Below are 12041 nucleotides of genomic sequence, written 5' to 3'. Positions count from 1 at the left end.
GACGTGAGTATTACAATGGCTCCAGAGACTACCTATGCGCAAGTGGTAGACAAGGCCCTCACTGCTGAGAGGGCTGAGGATCAAATCTGGAAGGATAACGCTGCTAGGCGTGATACCAGGAGGGTAATGCCTTCTTCTTCTGGGCCTAGTCGGGGCAGCGGCCCCAGTGAGCAGAAGAAGAGAGTACCAGACTCATTTACTCCCTATGGTTCCGACAGGAGGGTTCGCGGTTCCGTGGGTGGCCGCCAGGGCGGTAATGACAACTGGAGGAGTTATCCATGGTGTCCTCGATGCAGGCGACGGCATCAGGGCGAGTGCCGGTCCGCCTCTGGAGCGGGTGCCGGCATCAGGGCATGTTTTGTTTGTGGAAGCACCAGCCACTTGAAGAAAGATTGCCCGCAGGCTAAGAAGGAGGAGCCTAGGCAGGGTGACAGCCTCGCGCCTGCTAGGGTCTTCACCTTGACTCAGACTGAGGCAGAGGCCAGCCCATCAGTGGTCACAGGTCAGATTTTTAGCGCTGGATCCTTGTTTACTGCATTGATTGATTCTGGTGCTACGCACTCATTTGTTTCTGCTAGAGTGATTGATCAGCTGTGTAGGCCTAGTATTTTGTATGCTAGGGGTTTTCAGACTGTATTGCCTACAGGAGAGCTGGTAGTCTCTAGGAGGTGGGTTAGAGCCTTACCAGTAGTGGTAGACGGTAGAGAATTGTTTGTTGACCTGATTGAACTAGATATGGACGATTTTGACATAATACTAGGGATGGATTGGTTGACGCGATATGGAGCAACAATTGATTGTAGGAGACGAATGGTGACCTTTGAACCGGAGGGCGAGGCACCCTTTGTGTTCGTGGGAACGGTGGATGGACCGCGGGTACCTGTGATCTCGGCACTAAAGGCTAGAGACCTGATGCAAGAGGGTTGCATAGGATTCCTAGCAAGTATAGTGGATTCCTCTAAGGTGGCGGCAGTGGGACCGAATGAAACCAGAGTCGTCTGTGAGTTTCCAGACTTGTTTCCAGCAGATCTGCCGGGGTTGCCGCCACAGCGGGAGATCGAGTTCGTCATAGAGTTGGCTCCAGGAGCAGAGCCAGTATCCAAAGCACCTTACAGAATGGCTCCAGCAGAATTAAAGGAATTGAAGATTCAACTGCAGGAACTACTTGATTTGGGGTTTGTCAGACCGAGTTTCTCGCCGTGGGGTGCTCCAGTTTTATTTGTTAAGAAAAAGGATGGATCGCTCAGGATGTGCATCGATTACAGGGAGTTGAATAAGCTGACCATCAAGAACAAATATCCATTGCCTAGGATCGACGATTTATTTGATCAGCTTCAAGGGAGTATAGTGTTTTCGAAGATTGATCTCCGATCAGGCTACTATCAATTGAGGATCAGAGATGAGGACATACCAAAGACTGCATTTCGGACTCGGTATGGGCATTATGAATTTCTGGTTATGTCCTTTGGATTAACCAATGCCCCGGCGGCATTTATGGATTTGATGAACAGAATTTTTAAGGATTACTTGGATAAGTTTGTGATTGTGTTTATTGATGATATCCTAGTATACTCCCAGACAGAGACAGAGCATGAGCATCATCTGCGTCAAGTGTTGCAGCGGTTAAGAGGGCATAAGCTATATGCCAAGTTTAGTAAGTGCGAGTTCTGGTTATCGCAAGTTTCATTTTTGGGCCATATTATCAGTAAGGATGGGTTACTGGTCGACCCAAGTAAGACGGAAGCAGTGAGGGATTGGCCTAGACCCAGCAATGTTCCTGAAGTTAGAAGTTTCCTTGGACTAGCAGGTTACTACCGGCGGTTTGTAGAGGGGTTCTCCAGAATTGCTACTCCGTTGACAGAATTGACAAGGAAGAAGACCAAGTTTGTGTGGACAGATCGATGCGAGAATAGCTTCAAAGAGCTGAAGCGGCGGTTGATTACTGCACCAGTGCTGAGCCTGCCAACAGATAATGAGAAGTTTGTGGTCTACTGTGACGCTTCCAGACAAGGTCTGGGATGCGTGTTGATGCAGGCTGGGAAAGTGATAGCGTACGCATCAAGGCAATTAAAGGAGTACGAGCAGAGGTATCCCACGCATGACCTGGAATTAGCTGCAGTGGTATTCGCACTTAAGATTTGGAGACACTATCTATATGGAGAGAGGTGCGAGATATACACTGATCACAAGAGTCTAAAGTATTTCTTTACCCAGAAGGACTTGAACATGCGCCAGAGACGGTGGCTTGAGCTGGTAAAGGATTACGATTGTGATATCCTATACCATCCTGGGAAGGCTAATGTGGTGGCTGATGCATTGAGCCGAAGGGGCCCAGGACAGTTGTATAGTTCGAGGCAGATATCTGACAGTCTAGCAGGAGAGATGACCAGAGCAGGTATAGAGCTAGTGGTTGGGAGGTTAGCCAACATTACTCTTCAGTCAACACTCCTCGAGAGGATTAAGGAAGCACAGGGAAAGGACCCCCAGTTAGTTGAGCGTAGAGAGAACGTCCTATCGGGAGCAGCTAAGGACTTCTCTATTTCTGAGATAGGTTTGTTGAAGTACAAAGGACGGATTTGTGTTCCGATTGATCCAGACATTCGGCGAGAGATTTTGGACGAGTCTCATACCACTCCCTACTCTTTGCACCCAGGTTCTACGAAGATGTACCATGACCTGAAGGTTTTGTATTGGTGGTCAGGCATGAAGAGGGACGTGGTGGACTATGTGGCTAGATGCCTAACCTGTCAGCAGATTAAGGCGGAACACCAGAGGCCAGCGGGATTATTACAGCCTCTTGGGATTCCCGAGTGGAAATGGGAAGATATTGCCATGGACTTTGTGGTAGGATTGCCAAAGACCGTGGGTCAGCATGACTCGGTATGGGTGATTGTGGACAGGTATACCAAGTCCGCCCACTTCTTACCTGTGAAGACGACTTATACTGTGGAGCAGTATGCAGAGCTTTATGTTAAGGAAATCGTTCGACTTCATGGGGCTCCGAAGTCAATAGTATCCGACAGAGACCCCACTTTCACTTCCAAGTTTTGGAAGAGCCTGCAGAAGGCAATGGGCACGCAGCTTCGGTTTAGTACCGCTTATCATCCTCAGACGGATGGACAGTCTGAGAGGACAATTCAGATACTGGAGGACATGTTACGAGCTTGTGTCTTGGATTTTGAGGGATCTTGGAGTAAGTATCTCCCTCTGATTGAGTTTTCGTACAATAACAGTTATCAGGCGACTATCGGAGTGGCTCCGTATGAGATGTTGTATGGTAGAAAATGCAGATCACCGATTCACTGGGATGAGACAGGTGAGAGAAGGTATTTAGGTCCTGAGATGGTTCAGAGGACCAATGAGGCACTTGAGAAAATTAGAGCTCGTATGCTCGCCTCCCAGAGTCGCCAGAAGAGTTATTCAGATCAGAAACGCAGGAGCGTAGAATTTCAGGTTGGTGATCATGTATTCCTCAGGGTTTCACCCCTGAGAGGAGTAAAACGATTTGGCGTTCGGGGCAAGCTGAGTCCCAGGTTTGTTGGCCCATTTGAGGTTCTAGAACGAATTGGGGAGGTGGCTTATAGGTTAGCAATGCCTCCAGCTTTATCAGGAGTTCACGACGTGTTTCATGTGTCCATGCTCCGGAATTATGTTTCGGACTTTACTCATGTGTTGAGCTATGAGAACTTGGAGTTGGATCGGGACTTATCATACGAAGAAAAGCCTGTTCAGATCCTTGATAGGAAGGACAAGGTCTTGAGGAGCAAGACCATCCCCTTGGTTAAAGTATTGTGGAGAAACAGCAAGGTCGAAGAGGCGACATGGGAACTGGAATCAGATATGCGGGAGCGGCATCCCGAGTTGTTCAGGTAAATTTCGAGGACGAAATTCTCATGAGGAGGGGATAGTTGTAACGACCCAAATTCAGTGTTAAGGCTTAAGGGCCTGGAGTAGTGTGCCTGGAGGGCATGATGGGATTTTGTGTGTGACTTTATTAAGTTTAATGCATCATTATGATTTATTGCACGTTATATGACTATTGGATTATTTGAGAAGCATGACTATGTGAATCAGTATGCATGTAGAACTGATTGTCTTAAAATGAGCATGATTGTAACTTGGCCATGTTAGGGCATAACTGTGATAATTATACTATGTGAATTGTGCCATGTGAGTGTGATGTTTTACCAGGATGCACGCATCGGGACGGTCCTAGAGAGCCAGTTAGTCTAAAAGTCACAACGGGTTGTTGTACCCGGCTCGGGAGGAGCCCAGGGGTACTTCGGGAATCTTATAAGTTGAGTTTAGAAAGAGTGATTAGTATTGGTAATTTGGTAACCATTTGTAACTGCTGTGAGTAACAAGTTTTAAGATAGGAAGTGGTAGAATTGAAATGAAAGTGTTAAGACTTAAGTACCCTTGAAGGTTTAGCTTAGAAGGATTAGTAAGGAGGGGTAATTTGGTCTTTTGGCAAGGCAAATAGACATTATGCAGCTGGGATTTAGGGGGTACGGTTTGGGCATTTGGGTCACTTGTGGCTTTGATAAATTAGAAGAGAAGGAAAAGGAGAGGAGAGAAAGGCTAGGGCAAAGAAGAAGAAAGAAGAAGAGGTGTAGAAAGGGGCTGAAGTGGGAAGCTTAGAAGGAGATCAAGGGAACTTTTAGGGTGGATTCTACTCTTGAGGTAAGGATCTTATGCTTATTTAAGTTTGTTTTCTGTGTTGATTGAGGAATTTAATGCTTGAGTTAAGATTTTCATGGGTTTTGATTTGGGTTGTTGAATTTGAAATCAAAGGAGTGGATCTTGTGTGTATTGATGTTTTGGATTTGATTCTAGTGTTTATGGGGTGTTAGATTGTTCATATGAGGTTTGGATTTGAGTTTTGGGGTTTAGGTTTTGGTTTGGGATGATTTGGGGAGGTTAATGCTCGGGGAAAATTGCAGGAAAAACCCAGAATTCTGGGTCTGCGAAGGCGTGCCGCGGCAGGGTTTTTGTGTGCCGCGGCAAGGGAGCTTCTGTCTGATGGGTGCCGCAGCACAAGGATGTGGTGCCGCGGCACAAGGCAATTTTCAGGGTAGCTCTTTTTGGCAATTTTAGGTCTTAGCTCCGAGGGTTCGTGGGATGCCTCCGGGGTGTTGTTTTAAGGTTTTAGAGGTCCCGAGAGTGCGGGATTGGTCCCGGGAAGTGGTTTTGGGTTTGGTTAGTATTAAAAGTGTTTTATGTGTGTTGTGACTAGGATTTCGGAGAGGCTCGTGCTAAAGGACTGTGCTCGTGACCGTGGTACTTTGGAAAGCACGGGATACAGGTAAGAAAACCGTAACACCCGAGTTTAGGGCATGGCCCCACTGTGTGATTGTAGGGCGTGGCCCCGGATTGTATTACGTGCAAATGCTTAACCTTAAATGAACCATGATGTGTGTGAATGTTTATTTTGAATGTACTATATGTGTTATTATGATGAAACGAGCGGCAGAGGCCGGGTACGGCATAGGCCGGGACGGCCGTGGGCCGAAAGTAACACAGCACATGGGATGCTTATATTCAGGGTGGGACCCAAGGGATACATGAGTTATCCTCGCGGTGAGAACCGAAACTCCAGGCTTTGGTAAGGCCTTGGGAGCGACATGGCCGTACTTGTTTATTATGGTGGTTTTCCTATGTATCAGTGAATTATTGCCAGCTATTTACTTTGCATATGTTATGTGTTATTTGGGTTTTCTTGCTGGGCTTCGGCTCACGGGTGCTCCGTGTGGCAGGTAAAAGCAAGGAGTCAGTCAACCGGCCATGAGTATGGAGAGCGTGGGGGTGGCGCGTACATGTTCGGCCTGCCCGACTGCTTTGGTTGGGGGCATTTTGTATATGGCTGTATTTAACCATTCTTTTGATAGCTGATCAAGTGTAAATCTATTTTGAGTTGTAAATATTTTGTAAACCTTAATTTGGGATCCCAGATGTTTTATAATTAACGTTTTTAATGAAACTAAACATTTTCAAAGAGTACAGCCTTAAACTCTGGTTTATTCACACTTTTGGTTTTAGAAACCACTTGAGTCAATTAAATGCACAATTTCTGTTTTAAACTCACTTAGTAACGGCTCTAAGGTAGTAGGGCGTTACAACGACCCTCTAGTCATAGTAGTTCAGCTCGCTAATCGAAGGGTTAGGAGGGTGCTGATCGACAATGGGAGCTCGGTAAACCTCCTATTCCGGTCCACATTGGAGAAGATGGGTTTGACTGTCGCCGAGCTGAAGGCGACCTCCATGATGCTATATGGTTTTTCGGGAGAAGGATCAGCGGCTATAGGGACTATCGAGCTGGTGATCACCCTAGGAGAAGGACCCCGGACAGTCTCCAAGCTCCTCGAGTTCGTGGTCATCGACTGCTCCGCTGCGTACAACGCAATTTTGGGATGACCCATGCTCATAGCCTTTGAGGCCGCCACTTCCATTCGCCACCTCGCGATGAAATTTCCTACCTCCACGGGAATATGGACTATCCGTGGCGATCAGTTCGCTGCCAGAGAATGCTATAGCATTTCCATGAAGGGAAAATCAAAACCCGGGCAGCTGGCAATGGCCATCCAAAGTGGTGAAGAGGAATCTCAGGAACCCTTGGCTGATCCTGAGAATGAAAAACCTCAAAGCGTCGAAGGGGAAAATATCGTCTTAAGTGAGGATATTGACCCCTGAATAGGCGAGGATAGATCCGAGCTCCAGGCTATTGAGGAGCTCGAAGAAGTAAGCATCGACCCGCAAAACCTTTCACGGATGGTCAAGCTCGGGAAAAACCTCTGTAGCAAGAGGATGGCGGAGCTGACTAGATTTCTGCGGGATAACTTGGATGTATTTGCGTGGTCACACAAGGACATGGTGGGGATTAGCCCGAGTGTCATCATGCACACCCTTCATCTGGATAAAAGCGTTCCTTCGAAAGCTCAGAAATAGAGGCGCCTTGGAACAACCCGGGCTGAAGCCCTAGAGGAAGAAGTAGCCCGGCTCAAGAAATGCGACTTTATCCATGAAGCCGAGTTTCCGATTTGGGTCGCCAACCCCATGCTGGTCCCAAAACCTAACGGGAAGTGGCGGACCTGCATCGACTTCTCTGACCTGAATAAAGCCTGCCCCAAGGACTGTTTTCCATTACCACGGATTGACCAATTGGTGGATTCCACGGCGGGGCACGAGCTCATGTCCTTTATGGACGCGTACTCAGGCTACAATCAGATCGCCATGAATCCGGCGGACCAGGAGCACACCAGCTTCATGACCCCGACTAACGTTTATTGTTACAAGGTCATGCCATTCGAGTTGAAGAACGCCGGTGCTACGTATCAAAGGTTAGTAAACAGAATGTTCGCAAACCAGATCGGGAAGAACATGGAAGTGTACGTTGATGACATGCTAGTCAAGTCAAAGACTTCGGATAACCATGTTTCCGACCTGGAAGAATGCTTCAAGATACTACGGGAGTATGGCATGAGGCTTAATCCACAGAAGTGCACTTTTGGAGTCGCATCAGGAAAATTCCTGGGTTTCATCGTCAATACCCGAGGAATCGAGGCAAACCCCGACAAGATCAGGTCACTGCTCGAGCTTCCCTCACCCAGGTCGCGCAAAGATGTCCAAGGCCTGAGAGGAAGGGTGGCAGCCCTCAACCAATTTATTTCAAAATCCACCGATAAGTGCTTGCCATTCTACAACCTGCTTCGAGGAAATAAGAATTTCGAATGGACAGAAGAGTACGAAAGCGCTTTCCTCGACCTGAAGGCACATCTGGCCGAGCCACCCGTACTACCCAAACCAAAAGCAGGAGAGCCTCTTTTTCTCTACCTGGCTGTCACGGAGGATGCAGCCAGTGTCGTATTAGTCCGGGAAGAAGACCGGATTTAGAAACCAGTCTACTACATCAGCAAGAGACTTCTCGGATCTGAATCCCGGTACCCTTTGATGGAGAAATTGGCGTTCTGCCTTATCACGGCCTCGCGAAAGCTCAGGTCGTACTTCCAGTCCCACTCAATACACGTCATGACCGATCAGCCTTTAAGGCAGGTTTTGCAAAAACCTGAAGCATCGGGACGTCTGTTAAAATGGGCTGTCGAACTCAGTCAGTTCGAGATTTTGTACACCCAGGAACTGCTATAAAGAGCCAGGGCCTGGCCAATTTCGTAGCAGAGTGCACAGGATTTCGGGAGGATCCTGTAGAAGACTCACCCCAGGTCACCTCGGCCCAGGCGTCGTGGAGGATCTTCGTGGATGGTTCATCCAACGAGAACGGCTCTGGAGTTGGAATCATTTTGATATCCCCTGAGGGACATAGATTCCACTCGGCGCTGAGATTCAGATTCAAGGCCTCCAACAACGAGGCCGAATACGAAGCTTTGCTAGCCGGGCTGAGGATAGCCAGGAGATGAAGGCGGTCTGCGTCCAGTGCTTCAGTGACTCCCAGCTCGTGGTAAACCAGGTTCTGGGCGAATATCAGGCACGGGGACCCAAGATGGCTGCCTACCTAGCAAAGGTAAAAGTTGAGCTGTCCGCATTCGGGCGAGGCTCGATCGAGCAGATACCTCGGGAGCAGAACGCTAACGCGGATGCTCTAGCCAAGCTCGCCACCTCCGGGGAGACGGAGACCTTGGGGTTAGTGCCGATAGAATTCTTGGAGAAACCAAGTATAGAAGAAGCCAGGACAGAAGTCGAGATGATCGACGCCAGGCCGACCTGGATGACCCTCATCCTTGAGTATCTCGCCGAGGGAAAGCTGCCTGAAGGGCGTAATGATGCGTGGTGGGTGTTGTATCAAGCTCCCAGGTATACGATAGTAGATGGGGTGCTGTACCGACGTGGGCACTCCCTACCTCTCCTACGATGTGTTCTTCCAGACGAAGCAAAGTCCATCCTGCAGGAAGTGCATGAGGGTTTTTGCGAATATCACACTGGGGGGCAAAGCTTGGCCTTAATGGTCCTGAGGCAAGGATATTACTGGCCCACTCTATCCAAGGACTCGACCTCATACGTGAAGAAGTGCGACAAGTGCCAGCGATTCGCCACAGTTGCCCGAGCTCCCCCAGTCGAGCTGAAGATGATCTCGTCCCCATGGCCGTTTGCAGTTTGGGGGATCGACTTGGTTGGCGCCCTCCCTACTGGAAAAGGCGGGGTCCGTTACGCCATGGTGGCCATCAACTACTTCACGAAGTGAGTGGAGGAAAAACCTCTGGCAACAATAACTTCCAAAAAAGTCCTTGACTTCGTGGTTAAGAACATTATCTGCTGATTCGGGCTGCCCAAGAAAATTGTTTCCGACAATGGGACTCAGTTCAACAGCGACCTCTTCACCGAATTTTGCGAAAGGTACGAAATTGTGAAAAGTTTCTCCTCTGTGGCCTATCCTCAGGCAAACGGCCAGGTCGAGGCTGTCAACAAGACTCTAAAGGCGAGCTACAAGAAGAGACTAGATGAAGCGAAGGGGGTCTGGCCAGAACAGCTCCCCCAGGTTCTCTGGGCATACCGGACCTCGCATCGGACTCCTCCAGGTCATACTCCTTTCTCCCTGACCTTTGGGAGTGAGGCAGTCCTCCTTGTGGAGATTAAGGTGCTTTCGCATAGGGTCCAGGTATATGACCAGGACCACAACCGCGAGCTACTCTACGCTTCCCTTGACTTGGTTGATGAAAGACGAGAAGATTCGCAACTCCAGCTCGCCCATTATCGGCAGAAAATCACTCGCTATTTCAACTCAAAAGTCAAGAAGCACGCCTTTAGCATTTGCGACCTGGTCCTCAGGAGAGTTTTCTTGGCCAATAAGGATCCCAAAGATGGAGTATTGGGACCGAACTGGGAAGGAGCATATCAAGTCACCGAGGTCATAAAAGAGGGAACTTACAAATTAGCTCGGCTAGATGGAGGGGCAGTCCCACGAACTTGGAACGCCATCCATTTGAAGAGATATTATCAATGATTTCCTTGTAAGGCCTAAAAGTTCATTTTTTATGTATTAAGCAATGAGAATTAACTTTTCGCTTGTGATTGTACATGTGTTACAAGTGTAGTCTAAAGTAACCATGAAAAACCCTATCCCAATTACTTGGGGGGGGGGGGGGGCATATGGTACCTGGATTTAACCAGGTCGCCTTAAAGTCTTAGAAGTTAATTCAAATCAATTGATCGTTGTTTTTCTTAAAAAACGCGAGATATTGATAAAGGATTAACGCGAACTAAGTCCTATCCTGGATTTAACTAGGTCGCCTTAAAAACTTAGAAGTTAATTTAAATCGATTGATCGTTGTTCTTCCTAAAGAGCACAAGATATTGATAAAAATTAACACGAACTAAGTTTTCAAATTAAGTTCCTGGATATAACCAAGTCATAAAACTTAGAAGTTAATTTAAATCGATTGATCGTTGTTCTTCTTAAAGAGCACGAGATATTGATAAAAATTAACACGAACTAAGTTTTCAAATTAAGTTCCTGGATATAACCTGGTCATAAAACTTAGAAGTTAATTTAAATCGATTGATTGTCGTTCTTCCTAAAGAGCACGAGATATTGATAAAAATTAACACGAACTAAGTTTTCAAATTAAGTTCCTGGATATAACCAGGTCATAACACTTAGAAGTTAATTTAAATCGATTGATCGTTGTTTTTCTTAGAAAGCACGAGATATTGATAAAAATTAACGCAAACTAAGTTTTTCAAAAAATTGTAACTAAAATGCGTAAAGGCAAAAGGAGTAAACCAATTAAAGGTAAAAATTAATTGTCTCGAGGTGGAAACACCTCATGCAGAAGTTACAACAAAAAATAAGAATAATAAAAGAGTGGGAGAAAGATGGAAAGGCCCTAGGCTCCACCAGTTGGCCCCTTGGAGGTCACCGTCTCGCCCTACTCAGCTGCGCCAGAGGCTTCCCCGGCCTCGGAAGGTGCTTCTTTCTCGAGGCGAGCTTTAAATCCCTCCAACAAGGGCTCCCAGATGTCTGCGGCCAAGAAGGAGAAGTCGGCGTCCGGATTATAGGCCCAGCAATGGTAGAACATGTCCTTGGCCTCAGCCTTCGCAGTATCTAGGTCTGCCCGCGCAGCGGCCAGGGCGGATTTGGTGGTCTTGAGCTCTTGTAGCTTGGGACGGGCCTCTTCCAGCTCGGCCTGTGCGGCCGCCAAGGCGTCCTTAGTCGTCTGCAAGGAAGTCTGGTGAGTGGCCACAACCGCCTGGTGCTCGCTCCTCATATCTTCAAGCTGGGCCTTGGTCCTGGCTATGCTCCGATGAAGGGCAGCGGCACTCTGCGAAAACGGAAAGGAAACTGCCTTAGAAAAAAAAAAAAAGGGAGAAAGGAAAAACAGGGCAAGGCATGATAATCAAAAACCATAAAAGGGTAAGGTCAGCTTACCGTTATGGCCATGCCCAATGAAGATTCCAGCACGCTCACTGGGCTCCTTGTTTCGATGGCCCTGAGCTCCCTCTCGTTGAATTTGTAGATGTGGCTGACGGCGTAGTTCGCCATCTCATACCCCGTCCCCCGGAAGGCCTCTGGAATCTTCTCCAGGTCCTGGGGGTCAACCGGGATGCACACCTCGGAAGGTGCAATTGCCGAGGCCCCGGGCTCCGCCCCTGTGTCCCGGACGAAGGCCGGAGCTCGCGGAGGGGGTGGGGGCATGTTGCTCCCCCCTGCAGCAGGAGGAACAGTTTCCACGACCTGGGCGGCTGGGGGCTGCTCTTTCTCCTTTACACGAGACTTGGTTGGGGTCCCGGCGGCTTTCTTCGACGTCCGGAGCTTTTTCATTTTGGGCCCAGAGACCCCGGCTGAGGAGTTCCCCCCGGCAAACGCAGCTCGCAGACTCTTTCCTCCGGGCTGAGATATCTCTTCTGTCAAATCAAAGACATGGTTAGTACAAAGGTTAGCAGCCATGCAAAAACAAAAACAAAAGGGGAAAAAGAGAAATTCAAATATGTATATATATACTAAAGGGAATCCTACCCGCCGAGCTAGAAGAAGAATCTATGATTACGACCATCAGCCCTGGAGCTTCCACGGGGGAATCTAAGGCAATTAC

This window comes from Humulus lupulus, chromosome 8 (genome assembly GCF_963169125.1).
Source record: "Humulus lupulus chromosome 8, drHumLupu1.1, whole genome shotgun sequence".
Lineage (NCBI taxonomy): Eukaryota > Viridiplantae > Streptophyta > Magnoliopsida > Rosales > Cannabaceae > Humulus > Humulus lupulus.
The sequence above is the reverse complement of the archived record's forward strand: the minus strand, read 5'-3'. Positions refer to the sequence as shown.